This window comes from Nicotiana tabacum, chromosome 18, assembly GCF_000715075.1.
Source record: "Nicotiana tabacum cultivar K326 chromosome 18, ASM71507v2, whole genome shotgun sequence".
Taxonomy (NCBI): domain Eukaryota; kingdom Viridiplantae; phylum Streptophyta; class Magnoliopsida; order Solanales; family Solanaceae; genus Nicotiana; species Nicotiana tabacum.
In genome coordinates this window covers 47,106,394-47,128,894 of record NC_134097.1, presented here as the reverse complement: position 1 = coordinate 47,128,894, position 22,501 = coordinate 47,106,394, and the positions used below count along the sequence as shown (strand labels likewise).

The following is a 22,501-nucleotide window of genomic DNA, read 5'->3' as shown; positions in this document are numbered from 1 at the left end:
TTCTTTTTCGTCAAGCACTTTAATAATTAGATATACATATATACTACATATATATTTTTAATATAGCCATGATACTACAAGAAATTGTCTTAAAAAAAAAAGCCCGCTAGGCCCGCGAAGCCCCCGAGCCCGGCACGTTAAGCACAGGACCATGTGGGCTTAGGCCCGTCACGGGCCTGTTCCACCCATTGAGCCCACGAAGACCGGGACCGCCAGGCCCGGGACCGCCAGAGCCCGGGACCACGAAGCCCGGGACCGCGAGGCCCGGCCCGTTAGGCCCACTAAGGCCCGGGCCCGGGACAAAATACAGCATTAGATACAAGCGGATTGGATGTGGAATCGAGAGGTAAAGTGGTAATTGAGGCTTGATTTTGTCCGTGGAATCAAGGTAAGTGTTTGGTCTAACCTTAGCTTGAGGAAATATGTGTTGTTGTCTTATTTGCTACGTTTTAGGGTTGAGTACGACGTATAGGTATGGTGACGAGTATCTATACGTTGGTGTCGAGCATGCAAGTGAGTCTTATATTGTGACTGTTGTAACTCTTATTATGTACTGTTCGTGCTTAAATTGATGACTATCCATGTTGAATAAGACTTACGATATTTTCTTGGTAATTGACCATTGTTCAGTATTGACTCAAGTTGAGGCTTATTTTGTGAAGTTAACTGTTGAAACGAGATTGGTTATAGTTGATTCCCTTGCTGGGATGTTATTGTTTATATTGTTGATTCCCTTGCCGAGATGTTATTGTTTCTATTGTTTGGGTGAGGAAGAGTGTAAGCACAAAGGGTGATGTCGTGTACGATATTGTGAGAGAGTGTTAAAGCACGGAGGGTGATGTCATGCCATATTTAGTGAGTGTTAATGCACGAAGGGTGATGCCGTGCCTATTTTTGTGAGTGTTAATGCACGAAGGGTGATGCCGTGCCATGTGTCACACCTCCTTTTTTACCAACCGAGAGGGGGATATAAGGGAGTTTTTCCAATTAAAGTGACATTAATCGAAATGAGATTATTTTATTTATTTTTAGAGTCGCCATTTGGAATAATTTATTTGGTGTCCCAAGTCACCGGTTTATTTTAAAAGCCCAAATCGAGGAAGTTTTTGACTTTATTTAAAAGTCTGCGAACCAGAAATTCTAGATAAGGAATTCTGTTAACCCAGAAGAAGATGTTAGGCATTCCCGGGTTCCGTGGTTCTAGCACGATCGCTTAGCAATTTATACTTGGCTTAAATTGTTTAACTACTCATTTTAGGACCTATGTTTATTTTACGTTTTACAGCTATTAATCACTTGATAATCCGTATTTAAAGAATTAACTTAAGATGAGTTACGTGTACGTATACTCATTTCGTTTGGCGCGTCAAAATCATATCATGTGTACGTGTCGACAATTAATCACGCTTTATTATTATCAAGCAAGTTCGGTCGAAGTTGCGCGAATGCATACCTCGATTTTGTTATTAGGATCATAATCATGTCACGCTAACGTGTACACAATCACGATGATAGATTAAGTCGCGCCTAAAACAAACTACGATATTTATAATCATTTACCTCACTAAACTTGAGAATTCTTAGAAAAGTCATAAACTATGTTGTTAAAGATTCTGATATGGTAGGTCTATCTCTAATCCTAGAGCTACTGCCAATTTTCTGTAGCTAGCTTGAGTTGGTATTAGCCATTTAAACTTTGAAAATGGCTATGTGGATACTTCCTACATCCTTTTTCATGAGATGATGAATAGTTATCACAAGATATTTGAGAAAATTTTTAAGGAGCCATTCAGTTATTTAAAAACAAACTGAAGTCAATCACCATTATTACAAAGTTGTATGATATACATGTATAATCCTAGAAACTTAAACGTGTTCAAGAGTGTTGAGTTCTGAGCCATCATCATTTTGATTTGGTCCTTTCTGCCTCAAATATCACAGTTTTTCTTCTGTGGATATCACAGAGTAAACATCACAATATAGGCAGAAGCTTGTATAATTTCAATCTAGTAGAGGCCACAAAATAAAACATTATGCTGATACTGTTGTGAATTGTATAAAAAAACATGGAACTACACCATTATTGGAGACCAAATAAAAATTCATAGATAATGTCTAGTAATATACAACAGCCAGCTTTACAGAGTTATCAAACAATCAGATACCAGAAGAGACTCCTCGTTGAGTCACTATTAGAGATTAAATGAACCAACTTTGAAAAATAAAGGGGCAATCTTCACATGCCAAGTCATTAGGAAATTATTCCATCCAAGAATTAACATACTTTACCATCACTACTGTTTCAAAGAATCAAATGCTAATATACTGTAATGACTCCATTTCACAAGTGAATCAATTCATCAACCATGAACAAATATTGACATACACACAAAGCAAAAAGATTTGTAGTTAAACATCAGGATTCTAACAGATTCGGCATGTTCATAGAGTTAGCAACTCAAATATTCATTCATTTTTTCAAATAGAAAATAACAAAAGTAAGCGGACGCACCTAAAGGCAGAAAACAACAATTAGAGGACCAAATAAAGGTATGAACTTCAAAGCTGGAGCTCAGCAGCTCCAAAAACGAGCAACCCCAACAGATTCGACAACTTCAATAGCTCAAACCATTTAGAGAAATCCCAAAAAATGTACAACAATTGAATGAAAACCCGAAACCAACTTTAAATCTTCCTTTTCATCGTTTTTTTCTCTTTTCTTTTTTTTTTTTTTGATTTTTCGGAGTTCTTTTTTTTAGATCTGAAATTCGGTACTTTTAAATCCAGATGTTTCTGTTTGTGAAAGTGAGAAAGGAATGAAGAAGGAAAGGGGGAATAACGCTGTTCTGGGTCTGTGAGATGAGGAATGGAGCAGCGTTTGTTTTTGGGTGTTGAAGAAAATGGGGAAGAAGCCTTTTTCTTCTTTCTAGATGCGCCGTTTGGTCCTAGGGTCTAAAAGAATATGGGAAAATCTGATTGTGGTAATTAGGTCCTAGCTAGGTTAAATAGAGCTATGGTTATTTTAAGGGCAGAGAATGGGTATTGGGCTAAAATAATTGGGCTGGAATGTGGGTAATTGGGTTATTTGGGATTTTTGGGCTTCAAATTAAGCTGGCCCAAACAAAATTAAAATGGCAAATCTACTTCTTCTTTTTTTTCCTTTTTTTTCTTTAATTAATTAAAATCCTAAATCAATATATTTTGTAGAAACTAAAATTCTTTATCTATTTTTAACATTAAAACAACTAATTAACTTAAAACTAAAGAAAAATGTTAATTTTAAAGGCTAAAATCTAAATATGTAAAAATGACCATTTTTTATAATTGTTTGCTTAATAAAATTAATTCCTATATGTAAATTGAACCTAAGATGGTATGAAAATAAAACGTGACAATTTGTTATGATTTTTCTATGATTTTAAAATATTAAAAATGCTTGAAATGCAACTAAATAAAGAAAAACTCCTAAAATCAATTAAAATTATTTTTGGCTTATTTTAGGAGTTATTTTCATATAGGGCAAAAATTAGGAGCTCACATCCGCCCCTCTTTGCTCGGAAACATGAAGAGTTTTTGGGCAAAGATAAAGTGAGCAAATACGAGCAATTTTTGCCCGTTTGAAATTCCATGGAAAGCATTTTTTTTTGAAAAAGTATGACCGAACCTTGCTTCGGAGGTTGCCTACATATCCTTGGCTATAAAGGAATGAGGTCAATATAGTTTTGGAAGTTTTGGCAGCTGAAACTACCGAATAACTGTGATTTCACTGTTGTTGTTGCTGTTTCTGCTTGCTGAGCTCCTTATTATACCAAAATGAAAAATAAAAAACTAGCTAACTAAGCCTATCAACTACGAGTTACAAGATTCTTATCTATAAATCTTCTAAAGCTTGATCTTGAGTCTTGGTTGGTTTTTCCTACAGACTCTGATCTGAATCTTGATGCCCGTTTGCTGCAACTGCTGGTTCATTTTTCTTCACCTTTTCAGATCAAGGCGGGACATGCAAAGCTTGTGACTTCAATCATATCTTGAGCAGTCCGCATCTTTTCTCCGCTTCTATACTTAAAGCTCATTTCTTTTTCTTGTTTTTCTTTTCTTTTATTTGAATCGAGACTTCTTTTCTTGGTCGCCTCGAAACTCATGCCTCAAGGTAAAAACCTGCTCAGGCACCAAAACAAATGAACGAAATTTCCTACCCCAGTTTTCACTAGGAAATTATATGCAATTAAATCTTGAAAGAGGCTAATATTGCAATTATATGCAATTTAGCTTTAAAAATATTAAATAAATTTGTAAAAATATATAAAAATTATGCTAGCTATATTTTAATATAAATATGAGAATCCACTAAATGAATCACCAAAAATGATAATTTTGGAGATAATTATTGGTTTTTTTTATGAAATAGGGCAATAAATTGATTTAAAAAATCTTTAAAAATTAAGAGAACCTTGGGACATATTTATATGTGCACATACATACTATTTTGAGAGTATTTTGCATATTAAAAATATACAGGGAAAAATTGGGTATCTACAGGTAGCGAAAATGAAAGCCTTTGTCATCCCAACCGGAGAGTATTAACAATATATGGAGGATCAAATATAGTACTTTTTGGCTGCATTTGCATTGACGGTTGTTTTAGGGATATTTCCTTCGATGTGTCCCAGGTGCAACACTCTCTTTGGCAGTACTCTTGTGAGTTACCATGTATGAATCTTTCCAATCTGGAACCAATTTTCCTTCAAATGTTCTGAATCTTTGTTTTATTTCCTTAAAATTTATCTTCATTGCAATCTAATTCTTGATTCATTATTTTGAGGTCTGCCAGCATTTCAGGATCTGGGCATGAAGTCCGCAAGTATGTCATGTTATTGAAAACTGCATTTAACAGAACTGAAAAGAAAAATAAGAAAAGTGACAAGACTAAGAAAAAAGACATTCCTAGACAATGAAATATTAATTTCATTTGATTTTTGATTTTTGATTTTTTTGATTTTTTGATTTTTTTTCAATTTTTGAAGATAGAAGGGTTTACATCGGAAAGTAAGACAATAAAGTAAAATATTCGGATCATACCCTAAGATAATCCGGACGCAGAAAGGATAGCAAGATTGGCTACTGAGATTCTCGTCTGATAGGGAACTTTCAGGCTTGGCGACCGTTTTTTGGGCTTTTCTTCAGTCTCGGCAATGGCTGTAATGGCCTTCAGTGCCAGATCAAATTCCTCATCTTCACAAATCATTCCGGCTATTGGCCTAGTCTTGTGAGCAAGCAACATATTGTTCATCACATCAGGAGCTTCTTCATCTCGAAAAATGATTCTTTCAACTTCAATCAAGTCTTCAACTCCCCTTTTAAGGGTTCATGTGATGACCCAAAGGGTCATCACTTGCTTTCAGTTGATTTATGTGTCTTTGAGGCCTTGAAAACCTCATTAGAGTCGCCTCGGTTTGCGTGCGCAGTCTGGCGTGTAGTCGAAAAGCTTAAATATGAAACTTTGTGAAAAATGCTAAGTTTTGATGTTAAAATGAATAAATTTGACTTCGGTCAACATTTTAGGTAAACGGACCCGGATCCGTGATTCAATGGTCCAGGAGGGTCCGTAGGAAAATATGGGACTTGGGCGTATGCCCGGAATCGAATTCCAAGGTCCCAAGCCCGAGAAATGAATTTTTAGTGAAATTGTTTTCAGAAATTGTTTAAGGAAATTTGAAATGAAAACTGATTAGAAAGCAATGGTATCGGGCCCGTATTTTGGTTCCGGCGCACGGTGCAGGTCTTATATATGACTTGAGTCATTCCTGTGAAATTTGGTTAAAAAACAAACGTCGTTTGACGCGATCCGGACCTTAATTGAGAAATTTGATGTTTAAAATAGTTTTGAGAAATTTCATTGATCTCGAGGTTTAATTCGATGCTCGTGATGTTATTTTGGTAATTTGATTACACGAATATGTCCGTAGGATGTTTTTGAGGTTGTGTGTATACTTGGGTTGGAGTTTCAAGGGCTCGAGTGAGTTTCGAGTAGGCTCCGGGATGCCTTAGGCTTAGAAAGTCAGATGTTGCAGGTTCAGGAAGTTGCAGGTCTCTGAACCCTCTAGTGCGGTCCGCGAGAAATTGCATGCGACCACGGAGGGGCCAGTGCGGCCGCGGTCGCCTTTGTGTGTAGCGTGGTGGAGGCTGTGCGGACGCAGTCGGCCTTGTGTGGTCCGCACAGGGTGTTGAACTGCAGGTCTTCAGGGAGGCCTGTGAGGCCGCGGTCCATTTGATACGGACCGCATAGGGGGTTTGAGAGGGGTATAAATAAACGGGAATTTCAGTTATTTTCCACTTTTCAAAACCCCAAAAACATAAGAGGCGATTTTTCAAACAACCTTTCTTCTCCAAAAACGTTGGTAAGTGATTTCTAACTCATTTTCCTCACTCCTTAACATCTTTTAACATGATTTCAACTTCAAATCAAAGATTTTCATGGGGAAAATTGGGTGTTTTAGGTAGAACCTAGGTGTTTTCTAAAATTGGGGATTTGGACCTCAATTTGTGGTCCGATTTCAAAACAAATTATATATTTGGATTCGTGAAAGAATGGGTAACCAGGTTTTGGTCCGAACCTTGGGTTTTGAACACGTGGGTCCGGGGGTGATTTTTGACTTTTGGGTAAAACTTTGGAAAACTCATTTTCATGCATTGGGGTTGATTCATTTAGCACTTATTGATGTAATTAAGTAACTTGTGACTAGATTCGAGCGGATTGGTGGTGGAATCGAGGGGTAAAGCTATAGTTGAGACTTGAGTGGTGTTCAAGGCATCGAGGTAAGTGTTTGGTCTAACCCTAGCTTGATCGATTAGGAGTTGAGTCATATCTGCTACTTGCTACTTTTTGAGTACGACGTATAGGCATGGTGACGAGTATCTATACGTTGGTGTCAAGCATGACCGTGAGTCTTAAATTGAAAGTTGTTGTGTTCTTAAATGACACTTGGGTGCCTTATTTTATGATCTTCTATGATTGAGCATTTTCAATAATTAAACTGAGTACAAGCTAAGTTGAGATTGGTTATAGCTGATTCTCCCTTGCCGGGATGACTATTTCAATATTGTTGTTCCCTTGTTGGGAAAATTATTACATTGTTGTGTTCCCTTGCCGGGAAGTTATTATATTGATTATCTTCCCTTGCCAGGATTCCTTGAAATTACAAGATATTATGAAATGAGAGCGGGTGGTACGCCTACCACAAGATATTATGAAATAGGAGCGGGTGGTACACCTACCACAAGATATTATGAAATGGGAGAGAATGGTATGCCTACCACAAGATATGAGAAATGGGAACAGGTTGCACGCCTGCAATAAGATGGAAACTAAAAGTGAAAGTTGTCTTTACTTTTCTTTATCTGTGTTAGAAGTTATATTGTCAGCTTCCTTATTTATTCCTTGCTATTTTGCTTTATCAACTATCCCCGAGGCATGTTCCCCTTCCCTAGTCTTAATTGCTTATTATCTGTTTACTTTTCCGCCATATATTATATAATTGCACAGGTTTATCTAGAGTCTGGTCCTAGCCTCGTCACTACTTTGCCGGGGTTAGGCCAGGCACTTACTAGCACATGGGGTCGGTTATGCTGATACTACACTCTGCACTGTGTGCAGATCCCGGAGTAGCTTTCGGACAGTAGTTGGAGGGCTTCTTTCAGTCCATCCGGAGACCCAAGGTAGACCTGCAGACGTTTGCGGGCCCTGGCGTCTCCCTCTATCTCTACTTCTTGTTTCCTTTATCTCTTGCTCAGGAACAATACTATGTATTTTTTTCAGACTTTGTATGTAGTGACTCTTAGACAGTCCATGGTACCATGACACCAGATTTTGGGGTATTGAAGTTTAAAAGTGGTAATGGACGTAGCTCTAAGCTTTATAAATATTGACTTCCGCCTATTTCCTAACTTCCGCTTCATTTATATTGTCGCCCTATGTTTGTTTTAAAAGAAGTAAAATGAAAAAGGTAGTAGATAGTTAGGGGTTTGCTTGCCTAGCTCACATTAGTAGGCACCATTACGACTCCCGAGGGTGGGAATTCCGGGTCGTGACAAGTTGGTATCAGAGCACTAGGTTACATGGGTCTCACAGTTCACAGACAAACTTAGTAGAGTCTGATGAATCGGTACGGAGACCTCTGTATTTATCCCCTAGAGGCTACAGAGTTAGGAAAACTTAACATTTGTTCTTTCTTGTCGTGCGGTTCTGTTTCCCAATACTGATTGAATTTCTACTCCGTTCTCATCTACCGCTCAGCAGCCCGAGCCCCAGCATCAGCTTCCACTAGGGGCAGAGGGCGAGGCCAAGGCCGTGATAGAGGCCGAGGTAGGGGCAGAGTTCAGCCACGAGTGGCAGTACTAGTGGCGGAGCCTCAGGCTGATTTTGAGAGGAGGTTCCGACCCCAACAGTTCCGGTGGGCCCATTTTAGGTCCTAGAGGGGTTTATTGCTACCCCAGTTCTTCAGAACGCTCTAGTTCGATTGGTGGGCCTCATGGAGAGTGTCACCCGAAAAGGTTTGCTTCCTGTAGCACCAACCACTTCTGAGGCTGGAGGAGGGGCTCAGACTCTTACTAAACGCACTCCGGAGCAGGTAGCTCCCCAGATTCAGACTCCAGCGCAGTTGGAGCAGTTCAGCCGGGAGCCATAGCTCAGACAGGCGATGGAGCGACTATGTCCACCGATGTTTGTGGAGGTTGGATAGGTTCACCAAGCTCTTCACTACTACTTTCAGCAGTACTTCTTTTGAGGATCCCAGGATTTCCTATATAACTGTCACGAGGTTCTCAGGAACATGGGCATTGTTGAGACCAATGAGGTCGATTTTGCTACATTCCGCTTGTCTGGATCCGCCAAGACTTGGTGGAGGGATTATTGCTTAGCTAGGCCAGCCGAATCGCCATCTTTGACTTGGGAACAGTTTACAGTGTTGTTTCTGGAGAAGTTTCTCCCCGTGACTCAGAGAGAGGCCTATCAGAGGCAGTTTGAGTGCCTCCAGCAAGGTTCCATAATGGTCACCCAGTATGAGACCAGGTTCATCGACTTAGCTCGCCATGCCCTCGTCATACTTCCTACCGAGAGAGAGAGGGTGAGGAGGTTTATTCGATGGTCTTATTCAGCCGATTCGTCTTCAGATGGCCAAGGAGGCCGAGAGTGAGATCGCTTTTGGGGAGGCGGCCAATGTGGCTCGCAAAGTTGAGATGGTTCTGTCACAGAGGTGGTCATGGGTCGGATAAGAGGCCCCGTCATTCAGGCAGATTCAGTGGTACCTCGTCTGGAGGTAGAGATTCATATGGTAGAGGCCATCCTCCTAGGCCCTTTCAGTCAACTCTTCAAGTTTCTCACGATGCTTTCGGTAGCCGTGGTCCTCCGATGCAGTATTCTGACCAGCAGTTCTTCAGTGCACCACCAACACCTATCAGTGCACTACCGCTTTAGAGTTTCTAGGGTCGTCAGCCCCAGCAGCCGAGAGCTTGTTTTACTTGTGGCGACCCAAGGCATATTACTAGGTATTGCCCTCGAGCTTCGAGCAGTTCTCCGTATCAGGGTTCTCGTGCTATGGTTCAGGCACCAGATGTTCCACAGACCGCCCAGCCAGCTAGAGGTGGGGGTAGAGGTGCTGGAGGTGGAGGTAGGGGTCCTAGAGGTGGAGATCAGGCCGCTAGAGGTGGAGGCCAGCCAGCAGCAGGCCGTCCCAGAGAGGTAGTTCAGGGTGGTGGGGCCTAGCCCTGATGTTATGCCCTTCCAGTCAGGCCCGAGGCTGAGTCTTCAGATATAGTGATCACAGGTATAGTTCTAGTTTGTGATAGAGATGCTTCAGTGTTATTTGATCTAGGGTCTACATACTCGTATGTGTCATCTTATTTTGCACCGTATCTGGTCATGCCTAGTGATTCGTTGAGTATTCCTGTTTATGTATCTACACCGGTGGGTGATTCTATTGTGGTAGATCGAGTCCATCGCTCTTGTGTAATTGTGATTGAGGGTCTTGAGACTCGTGTGGATTTGTTGCTTCTAGACATGGTCGACTTCAATATTATATTGGGGATGGACTGGTTATCACCTTACCATGCTATCTTGGACTGTCATGCCAAGATTGTGACCTTAGTTTTGCCGGGTATGCCTCATTTATAGTGGAGAGGAACTCCTGGTCATTCTACCCGTAGCGTTATCTCTTATGTGAAGGCTCGGTGTATGGTTGAGAAGGGGTATTTGGCCTATTTGGCTTACGTTCGTGATTCCAGTGCTGAGGTTCCTTCTATTGATTCTGTTCCTGTGGTTCGTGAGTTTCCTGAGGTATTCCCTTCAGATCTGCTGGGTATGCCGCCCGACAGGGATATTGACTTTTGCATTGATTTGGCTCTGGGCACTCAGCCCATTTCTATTCTGCCATATCGCATGGCCCCGCTAGAGTTGAAAGAGTTGAAGGAGTAGTTGCTGGACTTGCTTGAGAAGGGTTTCATTAGACCCAGCATTTTGCCTTAGGGTGCGCCGATTTTGTTTGTTAAGAAAAAGGATGGTTCGATGAGAATGTGCATTGATTACCGACAGTTGAACAAGGTCACCATCAAGAATAAGTATCCATTGCCGAGGATTAATGATTTGTTCGATCAGCTTCAGAGTGCTAAGGTATTTTCAAAGATCGACTTGAGATCTGGCTACCATCAGTTGAGTATTAGGGCATCCGATGTCCCTAAGATAACTTTTTGCACTCGGTACGGGCATTATGAGTTCTTGGTCATGTCATTTGGATTGACAAATGCCCCAGCAACTTTTATGGATTTGATGAACCGAGTATTCAGGTCTTATTTGGACTCGTTCATGATTGTCTTCATTGATGATATTTTGATATATTCCCACAGCCAGGAGGAGAACGAGCAACATCTCATAGTGGTTCTTCAGACTCTGAAGGATAGTCAGTTATATGCTAAGTTCTTGAAGTGTGAGTTCTGTTTGAGTTCAGTTGCATTTCTAGGTCATGTTGTATTAGCAAAGGGTATTCAGGTTGATCTGAAGAAGATTGAGGCAGTCAAGAACTAGCCTAGACCAGCATCAGCTACAGAGATTTGGAGATTCTTGGGATTGACAGGCTACTATCGTCGGTTTGTGGAGGGGTTCTCATCTATTGTAGCCTCGATGACCAGGTTGACCCAAAAGGGTGCCCAGTTTAGATGGTTGGACGAGTGTGAGGCGAGCTTTCAGAAGCTCAAGACAACTCTGACTATCACACCGGTGTTGGTTTTGCCCACAGGTTCAGGGCCTTACACAGTTTATTGCGATGCTTCCCGTATTGGGCTTGGTGCAGTGTTGATGCAGGATGGCAAGGTCATTGCCTATGCTTCGAGGCAGTTGAAGATTCATGAGAAGAACTATCCGGTCTATGATTTAGAGTTGGCAGCCATTGTTCACTCATTGAAGATTTGGAGGCATTATCTATATGGCGTGGCATGTGAGGTGTTCACTGATCTCAAGAGTCTTCAGTATTTGTTCAAGCAAAAGGAGTTGAATTTGAGGAAGAGGAGATGGTTGGAGTTGTTGAAGGATTATGATATCACTATCTTATATCACCCAAGAAAGGCCAATGTGGTGGCCGATGCTCTAAGTAGAAAGTCAGCCAGCATGGGCAGTCTTGCTTATATTTCGGTCGGTGAGAGGCCGCTTGCGTTGGATGTTTAGGCTTTGGCCAATCGATTTGTGAGATTGGATATCTCTGAGCCTAGCTGAGTATTAGCTTGCACGGTCGCTCGTTCTTCATTATTGGAGCGTATCCGTGATCGCCAGTTTGATGATCCCCATTTGTGTGTCCTTAGAGACACGGTGCAACGTGGAGGTGCTAAACAAGTTACCTTAGGTGATGATGGAGTTTTGAGATTGCAGGGTCGAGTTTGTATGCCTAATGTAGATGGGCTTCGAGAGTTGATTTTAGAGGAGGCCCATAGTTCCCGGTACTCTATTCATTCAGGCATCGCGAAGATGTATCAGGATTTGCGGCAGCATTATTGGTGGCGGAGAATGAAGAAGGATATCGTTGCATATGTAGCTCGGTGTTTGAATTGTCAGCAGGTTAAGTACGAACATCAAAGGCATGGTGGTTTATTTCAGAGGATTGAGCTTCCCGAGTGGAAGTGGGAGCGGATCACTATGGACTTCGTTACTGGACTTTTGCTGACTCGGAAGAAGTTCGACGCAGTTTGGGTCATTGTTGATAGGCTGACCAAGTCAGCGCATTTCATTCCTGTGGCAGTCTCCTATTCATCCGAGAGGTTAGCTAAGATCTATATCCGAGGGATTATTTGTCTTCATGGCGTGCCTGTATCTATCATTTCGGACCGAGGTATGCGGTTTACCTCACATTTCTGGAGAGCAGTTCAGCGAGAGTTGGGCACTCAGATTGAGTTGAGTACAACATTTCATCCTCAGACGGACGGGCAGTCCGAGCGGACTATTCAGAATTTGGAAAATATGCTTCGAGCCTGTGTCATTGACTTTGATGGTTCGTGGGATCAGTTTTTGCCTTTCGCAGAGTTTGCCTATAACAACAACTACCAATCGAGTATCTAGATGGCTCATTCTGAGGCTTTATATGGTAGGCGGTGTCGATCTTTGGTTGGATGGTTTGAGCCGGGAGAGGCTCAGTTGTTGGGTACGGATCTGGTTCAGGAGGTCTTGGACAAGGTCAGGATCATTCAGGATAGGTTTTGTACAGCTCAATCTAGGTAGAAGAGTTATGCAGACCGCAAAGTTTGAGATGTGACTTTTATGGTTGGTGAGCGGGTATTGCTCCGTGTGTCGCCTATGAAGGGTGTGATGAGATTCGAGAAGAAGGGCAAGGCTAGACCTAGGTTCATTGGTCCATTTGAGATTCTTGATCGAGTGGGAGAGATGGCTTATAGACTTGCGTTGCCGACGAGCTTATCAACCGTGCATCCGGTGTTTCATGTGTCCATGCTTCAGAAATATCACGGCGATCCATCCTATGTGTTAGATTTCAGCACTGTCTAGTTGGACAAGGACTTGTCTTATGAGGAGGAGCCGGAAGCTATTCTAGACCGGCAAGTTTGACAGTTGAGGTCGAAGAGTTTTCCTTCGGTCCGTGTTTAGTGGAGAGGTCATCCTCCTAAGGCGTCGACCTGGGAGTTCGAGTCCGATATGCGTAGCCGTTATCCTCATCTTTTCCCCGACTCAGGGACTTCCTTCTTCTGTCCTTTCAAGGACGAACGGTTGTTTTAGAGGTGGATAATGTGACGACCCAAAGGGCCATCACTTGCCTTCAGTTGATTTCTATGTCTCCAAGGCCTTGAAAATCTCATTAGAATCACCTCGATTTGCGTGTGCAGTTCGGGCACGTAGCCGGAAAGCTTAAATATGAAACATTGTAAAAAATGCTAAGTTTTGATGTTAAAATGAATAAATTTGACTTTGGTCAACATTTTGTGTAAATGAACCCGGATCCGTGATTCGACGGTCCTGGAGGGTCCGTATGAAAATATAGGACTTGGGCGTATGCCCGGAATCGAATTCCGAGGTCCCAAGCCCGAGTTATGAATTTTTTGTGAAATTGTTTTCAGAAATTATTTAAGGAAATTTGAAATGAAAACTGATTAGAAAGCAATGGTATCGGGCCCGTATTTTGGTTCCGGCACCCAGTACATGTCTTATATATGACTTGAGTCATTCATGTGAAATTTGGTTAAAAACGGACGTCGTTTGACGCGATCCGGACCTTAATTGAGAAATTTGATGTTTAAAAGAGTTTTGAGAAATTTCATTGATCTCGAGGTTTAATTCGATGCTCGTGATGTTATTTTGGTAATTTGATTACACGAATATGTCCGTAGGATGTTTTTGAGGTTGTGTGTATACTTGGATTGGAGTTTCGAGGGCTCAGGTGAGTTTCGAGTAGGTTCCGGGGTGCCTTAGGCTTAGAAAGTCAGATGTTGCAGGTTCAGGAAGTTGCATGTCTCTGAACACTCTAGTGCAGTCCGCGAGAAATCGCATGCGACCGCGGAGGGTCCAGCGCGGCCGCGGTTGCCTTTGTGCGGAGCGCGGTGGAGGCTGTGCGGCCGCAGTCGGCCTTGTGCGGTCCGCATAGGGTGCTGAACTGCAGGTCTTCAGGGAGGCCTGTGCGGTCGCGGTCCATTTGATGCAGACCACACAGGGGGTCTTAGAGGGGTATAAATAAACAGGAATTTCAGTTATTTTCCACTTTGCAAAACCCCAAAAACAGAAGAGGCGATTTTTCAAACAACCTTTCTTCTCCAAAAACGTTGGTAAGTGATTTCTAACTCATTTTCCTCACTCCTTAACATCTTTTAACATGATTTCAACTTCAAATCAAAGATTTTCATGGGGAAAGTTGGGTGTTTGGGGTAGAACCTAGGTTTTTTCTAAAATTGGTGATTTGGACCTCAATTTGAGGTTCGATTTCAAAACAAATTATATATTTGGATTTGTGGGGGAATGGGTAACCAGGTTTTGGTCCGAACCTCGGGTTTCGACCACGTGGGCTTGGGGGTGATTTTTGACTTTTGGGTAAAACTTTGGAAAACTCATTTTCAAGCCTTGGAATTGAATTGTTTAGCGCTTATTGATGTTATTAAATCGATTATGTCTAGATACAATTGATTTGGAGCCAAATTCTAAAGGAAAAGCGGTGTTTGAGGCTAGAGTTGGCCGTGGAAGTTCGAGGTAAGTGTTTGGTCTAACTTTAGCTTGAGGGATTAGGAGTTGTGTCCTATTTGCTACATGTTACTTGTTGAGTACGACGTATAGGCATGGTGACAAGTATCTATACGTTGGTGTCAAGCATGACCGTGAGTCTTAAATTGAAATTTGTTGTGTTCTTAAATGACACTTGGGTGCCTTATTCTATGATCTTCTATGATTGAGCATTTTCAATAATTGAACTGAGTACAAGCTAAGTTGAGATTGGTTATAGCTTATTCTCCCTTGCCGGGATAACTATTTCAATATTGTTGTTCCCTTGCCGGGAAAATTATTACATTGTTGTGTTCCCTTGCCGGGAAGTTATTATATTGATTATCTTCCCTTGCCGGGATTCCTTGAAATTACAAGATATTATGAAATGAGAGCGGGTGGTAGCCTACCATAAGAAATTATGAAATGGGAGCGGGTGGTACGCCTACCACAAGATATTATGAAATGGGAGCGGGTGGTATGCCTACCACAAGATATTATGAAATGGGAGCGGGTGGTATACCTACCACAATAGATGAGAAATGGGAACGGGTTGCACGCCTGCAACAAGATGGAAACTGAAAGTGAGAGTTGTCTTTACTTTTCTTTATCTGTGTTAGAAGTTATATTGTCAGCTTCTTTATTTATTCCTTGCTATTTTGCTTTATCAGCTATCCCCGAGGCATGTTCCCCTTCCTCAGTCTTAATTGCTTATTATCTGTTTACTTTTCCGCCATATATTATATAATTGCACAGGTTTATCTGGAGTCTGGTCCTAGCCTCGTCACTACTTCGCTGGGGTTAGGCCAGGCACTTACCAGCACATGGGGTCAGTTGTGCTGATACTACACTCTACACTGTGTGCATATCCCGGAGCAGCTTTCAGACAGTAGTTGGAGGGCTTCCTTCAGTCCATCCGGAGACCCAAGGTAGACCTGCAGACGTTCGCGGGCCCTAGCGTCTCCCTCTATCTCTACTTCCTGTTTCCTTTATCTCTTGCTCAAGAACAATACTATGTATTTTTTTTCAGACTTTGTATGTAGTGACTCTTAGACAGTCTGAGGTACTGTGACACCAGATTTTGGGGTATTGAAGTTTAAAAGTGGTAATAGACGTAGCTCTAAGCTTTATAAATGTTGACTTCCGCCTATTTCCTAACTTCCGCTTCATTTATATTGTCGCCCTATATTTGTTTTAAAAGAAGTAAAATGAAAAAGGTAGTAGATAGTTAGGGGTTGGCTTGCCTAGCTCACATTAGTAGGCGCCATCACGACTCCCGAGGGTGGGAATTTTAGGTTGTGACAGTTCAACAGTCCTTCGTACTGTGTCCTACTGCTCCAGAGTGGTATTCACATCTAGCATCAGCTCGGTGCGAGGGGAACTCGGGGTTCGGCCAGTTCGGGGCCACTGGCTGCAATAGATCTAGCCTAATCAGCTTTTGGAACAAACTTGAATACGATTCACCAATAAAGGTGAACTGATTCTTTCTGAAAGGCTCTCTTGGGAGAGGATTGTACTGGGGAACATTTGATTGGGGATTATATGGAGCTTGGAAAGGATGGACATTTATAGGAGGTGGAGCTCGGTTTTGTGTATAATGTTGTGGCTGCGTGTAAGGTTGCGCGTTCATCACCGCATAGGGAGGTGGTGCCATGGCATAAGCATAATCTTGAAGTGGATAATAATGTTGAGGGACCTCAGGAAGCATATATGATTGGCTGAATGACATGCGGGCCCCCTCGAGCTGGAAGCCATCATGACTCCTTTTTCTCTCTCGTTTCCATTTATCAAATCCTTTGAACCATTTTGAACATTTGATGATGTGCCTTTAAAAGCAACATGACTCAAGATTCGACCCGTTTTTAGCCCACTTTCTATCATCTCCCCAATTTTGATAGCCTCAACAAACGGCTTTCCCATAGCTGACATCATGTTCTGGAAGTAGTCCGCCTCTTGGGCCTGTAGAAAGACCGTGACCATTTCAATTTCGTCCATTAGAGGCTTTACCCTGGCAGCTTGCTTACGCCATTTGACAGCATATTCACGAAAGCTTTACGTGGTTTTCTTTTTCAAATTGGACAAAGAGTTTCTGTCGGGAGCGATGTCCACATTATATTGGAACTGGCGGACAAAATCTCGAGCCATATCGTCCCACACATGCCAATGGGTAATTTCTTGATCCGTATACCACTCAGAAGCAATTCCGGAGAGGTTTTCCCCAAAATAGGCCATTAGCAGCTCCTCTTTTCCACTAGTATCCCTCATCTGGTTACAATGTCGTTTTAGGTGAGCGACCGGGTCTCCGTGCCCGTCGTACTTTTTAACTTTTGGCATCTTGAAGCTAGCTGGCAAGTGGACATGGGGAAACATACAGAGTTTAGAGTATGAGACACTTTTTGGCCACTCAGACCTTGCATGTTTTTCAGGCTTTGTTCCAGGCTCTTCATCTTCCGAGCCATTTCCTCTTGCTCAGGATTTTTAACAACCGTTTTTTGCTCCACCAAGAGATCATATTGTGGAGGTTGAGTGAAAGAGTATGGGGTCACATATGCTATTTCTGATTGAAGCTGTGGACCCTGAAAGGTGAACATTGGAGGATCAACATACGGCCATGGTAAAGTTGGTTATATTATAGTGCAGACTGGTGCTGTAGAGAACAATATTGGAGGTGCCCAGGAAACTGGAGCCTGGGGGCGAACCACAGAATGCATGCCAGGATCATTGAACGACATTGGAGGGTGCCCGCATGGGATGAGCGAGTTGGGCACATGGGCATTGGTAACCTCACCTGACCTGGGGATCAACTCAGGGAACCCAGGGATTGCACTTGGCGGTTACCTACCATTAGACCAGGCGTCTCACATTTCCAATATGCGGAGACGCAACATCTTATTCTCTTCAGCAGGTGCTGATTCTAGCTGCAGAATAGCCGATGCCGGGCCATCCTCAAAATCGATGATTGGTAGATTGCTTGCGGAGGCCATCTATGCCTTTGGATCTTGTGAAGGAAGGGAGGCTAGACTACCAACAAAACCAATCACCAAAATCTGGCTAGTTTGCACACCCAACAACCTTGTTAGTTTTGAGACGCTTAATAGATAGGAAATTGCACCTTTGGATGCAATGCACCTAAAGAGTTAAACGTTTCTACCATGTGTTTGAACGGTTGCATGTTCATCCCAGCCTTAACTAACCCCTTTCACTCTGTACCTCTTTTCTTCATTTCTGCCTCTCTTTAATCACTCTTGAGTTTTTTCATCTCGTTGCTGCCGCTCTTTTATTTTTGGCATTGTCTTTTTCTCTTTTTGTTTGTCACTTTTTATTTCTCGTCGCTCCTTTTTTTTCGCTCTTTTCTTTATTTTTCACTCAATAATTTTTTTTTCTTTCTCTTTTTTTTTTCAAATTATTTTTCACTTAGTTTTATTTTATAGCTATGATCGAATCCGATGGGGATTGCCTACGTATAATGACGCGACATGAATCGGATCTTGCAAGTTCGGGAAGATCAAGAATGAAGTTTATAAACTAACTCTTTTTTTTGGTTTTTATAAAACTCAGACCGTGAAAGCTTTAAGGCAAAAGGAAAATATTTTTTAGTTTTTGATTTTTTTTTTGTATTTTTTTGGAATTTTCGAAAACAAAATTGCTTTAAAAGAAGAAAGGAAATATGTTTTTGATTTTTGATTTTGATTTTGATTTTATTTTTGAAAGAAAGACTTCTAAAAATTCCTTTTCTTTTGAACTGAACTTTGGGAATTTCAAAAGTAAAAGGAATTGTTTTTTTGAATTTCTATTTGTTTTCTCTTATTCTAAAGAAGAAATATATATATATATATATATATATATTGGATTTTGGATGTTGCCTCTTATTTTTAGAAAGAGGGACTTTTAAGAAAATATTTTGGATTTGTTTTTTTTGTTTTTTAATTTACAAAAGTACTTCTAAAGAAAAATAAAAATATTTTTGGACTTCAATTTTTTTTAAAAAAAATTTAATTTTTTAAAGAAAGACTTTTATACAAGGAAAAGAATTTTTATTTTTTTTATTCTTTTTTGTCTGATGTTTTTTGAATTTTTGGGAAAAGACTTCTTAAAAAGGTAGATTTTTTTTTTGAATTTTAATTTGACTTGTGGATTTTCGAAAGAAGAACTTTTAAGAAAACATTTCGGATTTCTGAGTTTCTCTTCTTTCTTTTTTTTCATCTTTTTTAATTTACGAAAGTACTTTTAAAGAAAAGCAAAAATATTTTTGGACTTTTGTTTCTCAATATTTTATGGACATTTACAAAAGAAAGACTTCTAAAAAGAAAAGAGTATTTTTGGATTTTTGTTGCTGATTTTTTTTGGATTTCTTTTGAAAATGAAGGAAACCCGTATGGATTTTGATTTTTATTGATTTTTTTTATTTTATTTCTTTTTCCGTATGAAAGACTTCAGAAAGAAGGAAACTTTTTTTTGAGTTTAAAAATCCTTTTTTTTGACATTTCTACGGAAATGCTTCTAAAGGAGGAATTACAGGAAAATATTTTTGGATTTTGTTTAGAAATTGGGGCCGGAACCGATGAGGTTTGCCTACGTATCTCACACCCGGCGAGAATCAGACCCGCATAGTTCAGTCAGTTTTGACATAATTGGAAAAACATGATATTAACTCACTCTTTTTTTTAAATGCATTTTCCTTTTTTCTCTTTTTTTTTTCAAAAGATTTTGGCAGAGTTTCGAGGCATTTTCAAATACCGAGGTTTTCAGAACCGGGTGAATTCTCTATCGTACCTCACTCTTGGTTTTTCTCTTGATTTGTTTCCTAGCCGGTCAACATGCAAGCCGAAATAAATAAATATTCACATAGCACGTAGGATGCATTAGGATGGTCGGTTGTTTTGGGTCCACCTGTCCTAGACGGACCCAACCCATGTGTTGAGTCCCCAAGGTCAAACACACGTGATCCAAATAAATGTTCCTACTAAGGATCCGACATGAGGTTACGTTATTCTAAGCTTAAACCTGGGGTTGTGTTCTAGACCTGGCTTACCCGAGTGAACAGACTCGAGCCGAAGAGGGGGCAATGTACCGGGAGTACGAAAGTCTGTCCGGCCTTGTTGCTTGCCCAACCTCGTTCTATTTAGTATAACTTCTAATAGAAAAAGTGGGCCACGCGAATGTGTGCATAGTTTTTTTAGAAGACTTAGAAGGGAGGCGTAAGAAGATATTTAAATATAGTTCAAGTAATATCAAAACGGTAAATAAATAGTAATTAGCACATTAGGTACACAAAATACAATAATATCAACAATAAATAAAGCTAAATAAAAATCACATTAACAAGCTCGAATTCTTGAACACTGAACCAGAAGTTCTAGGTTCTTAGTCCCCAGCGGAGTCGCCAGAGCTGTCACACCTCCTTTTTTACCACCCGAAATGGGGATATAAGGGAGTTTTTCCAATTAAAGTGTCACTAATTGAAATGAGATTATTTTATTTATTTTTAGAGTTGCCATTTGGAATAATTTCTTTTGTGTCCCAAGTCACCGGTTTATTTTAAAATTCCAAATCGAGGAAGTTTTCGACTTTATTTAAAAGTCTGTGAACCAAAAATTCTGGATAAGGAATTCTGTTAACCCGGGAGAAGGTGTTAGGCATTATCGGGTTCCGTGGTTCTAGCACAGTCGCTTAGCAATTTATACTTGGCTTAAATTGTTTAACTACTCATTTTAGGACCTATGTTTATTTTACCTTTTACTGATATTAATCACTTGATAATCCGTATTTAAAGAATTAACTTAAGATGAGTTATGCGTACGTATACTTATTTCGTTTGGTGCGTCAAAAATCATGTCACGTGTACGTTTCCACAATTAAATACGCTTTATTATTATCAAGCAAGTGCGGTTGAAGTTGCGCGAACGCGTACCTCGATTTTGTTATTAGGATCATAATCATGTCAGGATCATAATCATGTCACGTGAACGTGTACACAATCACGATGATAGATTAAGTCGCGCCTAAAGGAAACTACGATATTTAGAATCATTTACCTCACTAAACTTGAGAATTCTTCAAAAAGTCATAAAACTATGTTGTTAAAGATTCTCATATGGTAGGTCTATCTCTAATCCCAGAGCTACTGCCAATTTTCTGTAGCGAACTTGAGTTGGTATTTGCCATTTAAACTTTGAAAATGGCTATGTGGATACTTCCTACATCCTTTGCCATGGGATGATGAATAGTTATCACAAGATATTTGACAATTTTTTTAAAGAGCCATTCAGTTATTTAAAAACAAACTGAAGTCAATCACCATTATTACAAAGTTGTTTGAAACTACATGTGTAATCCTAAAAACTTAAACGTGTTCAAGAGTGTTGAGGTCTGAGCCATCAGCATTTCGATTTGGTCCTTTCTGCCTTAGATATCACAGTTTTTCTTTTGTGGATATCACAGAGTAAACATCACAATATAGGCAGAAGCTTGTATAATTTCAATCTAGTATAGGCCACAAAATAAAACATTATGCTGATGCTGTTGTGAATTGTAGATTAAAAAAAACATGGAACTACACCATTATTGGAGACCAAATAAAAATTCATAGATAATCTCCAGTATATACAATAGCTAGCTTTACAGGGTTATCAAACAATCAGATACTAGAAGAGACTCCTCATTGAGTCATTATTGGAGATTAAAATGAACCAACTTTGAAAAATAAAAGGGGCGATCTTCACATGTCAATCCACTAGGAAATTATTCCATCCAAGAATTAACATACTTCACCATCACTACTGTTTCAAAGAATCAAATGCTAATATACTGTAATGACTTCATTTCACAAGTGAATCAATTCATCAACCATGAACAAATATTGACATGCACACAAAGCAAAATGATTTGTAGTTAAACATCAGGATTCCAACAGATTCGTCATGTTCATAGAGTTAACAACTCAAATATTCATTCATTTTTTCAAATAGAAAATAACAGAAGTAAGCGGACGCACCTAAAGGCAGAAAACATCAATTAGAGGACCAAATAGAGGTATGAACTTTAAAGCTGGAGCGCAGCAGCTCCAAAAACAAACAGCCCCAGCAGATTCAACAACTTCAATCGCTCAAACCATTGAGAGAAATCCCAGAAAATGTGCATTTATTGAATGAAAACCCGAAACCAGGTTTAAATCTTCCTTTTCATCATTTTTTTTCTTTCTTTTTTTGATTTTTCGGAGTTCTTTTTTTTAGATATGAAATTCGGTACTTTTAAATCCAGATGTTTCTATTTGTGAAAGTGAGAAAGGAATGAAGAAGGAGAGGGGGAATAGCGTTGTTCTGGGTCTGTGAGATGAGGAATGGAGCAGCGTTTGTTTTTGGGTGTGGAAGAAAATGGGGAAGAAGCCTTTTTCTTCTTGGTCTAAAAGAATATGAGAAAATCTGATTGTGGTCATTAGGTCTTAACTAGGTTAAATAGAGCTAGGGTTATTTTAAGGGTAGGGAATGGGTATTGGGTAAAATAATTGGGCTGGAATGTGGGTAATTGGGTTATTTGAGATTTTTGGGCTTCAAATTAAGCTGGCCCAAACGAAATTAAAAGACCAAATCTACTTATTTTCTTTTGTTTTTTCCTTTTTCTTTTCTTTAATTAATTAAAATCCTAATTCAATTTATTTTGTAGAAACTAAAATTCTTTATTTATTTTTAACATTAAAACAACTAATTAACTTAAAACTAAAGAAAAATGCTAATTTTAATGTAACGACCCGACCGGTCGTTTTGAGTTTTA

At 40.2% G+C, this 22,501-nt stretch overlaps 1 long non-coding RNA gene across 6 annotated transcripts; it reads right to left on the bottom strand.

Moving 5' to 3' along the window:
- Positions 1 to 1,764: 1,764 nt before the first annotated feature.
- Positions 1,765 to 22,168, bottom strand: LOC107791611 (uncharacterized). Of its 6 annotated transcripts, none has more exons than XR_012702045.1 (3): positions 21,726 to 22,168; positions 4,612 to 4,896; positions 1,765 to 4,158 (listed from the first exon to the last, which is right to left on the bottom strand). It is a non-coding gene; the product is annotated as an uncharacterized LOC107791611 (long non-coding RNA). The 6 variants fall into 6 exon arrangements; XR_012702048.1 differs by having other exon boundaries at positions 4,612 to 4,881; XR_012702049.1 differs by having other exon boundaries at positions 4,612 to 4,842.
- Between the last annotated feature and the right edge of the window lie 333 nt (positions 22,169 to 22,501).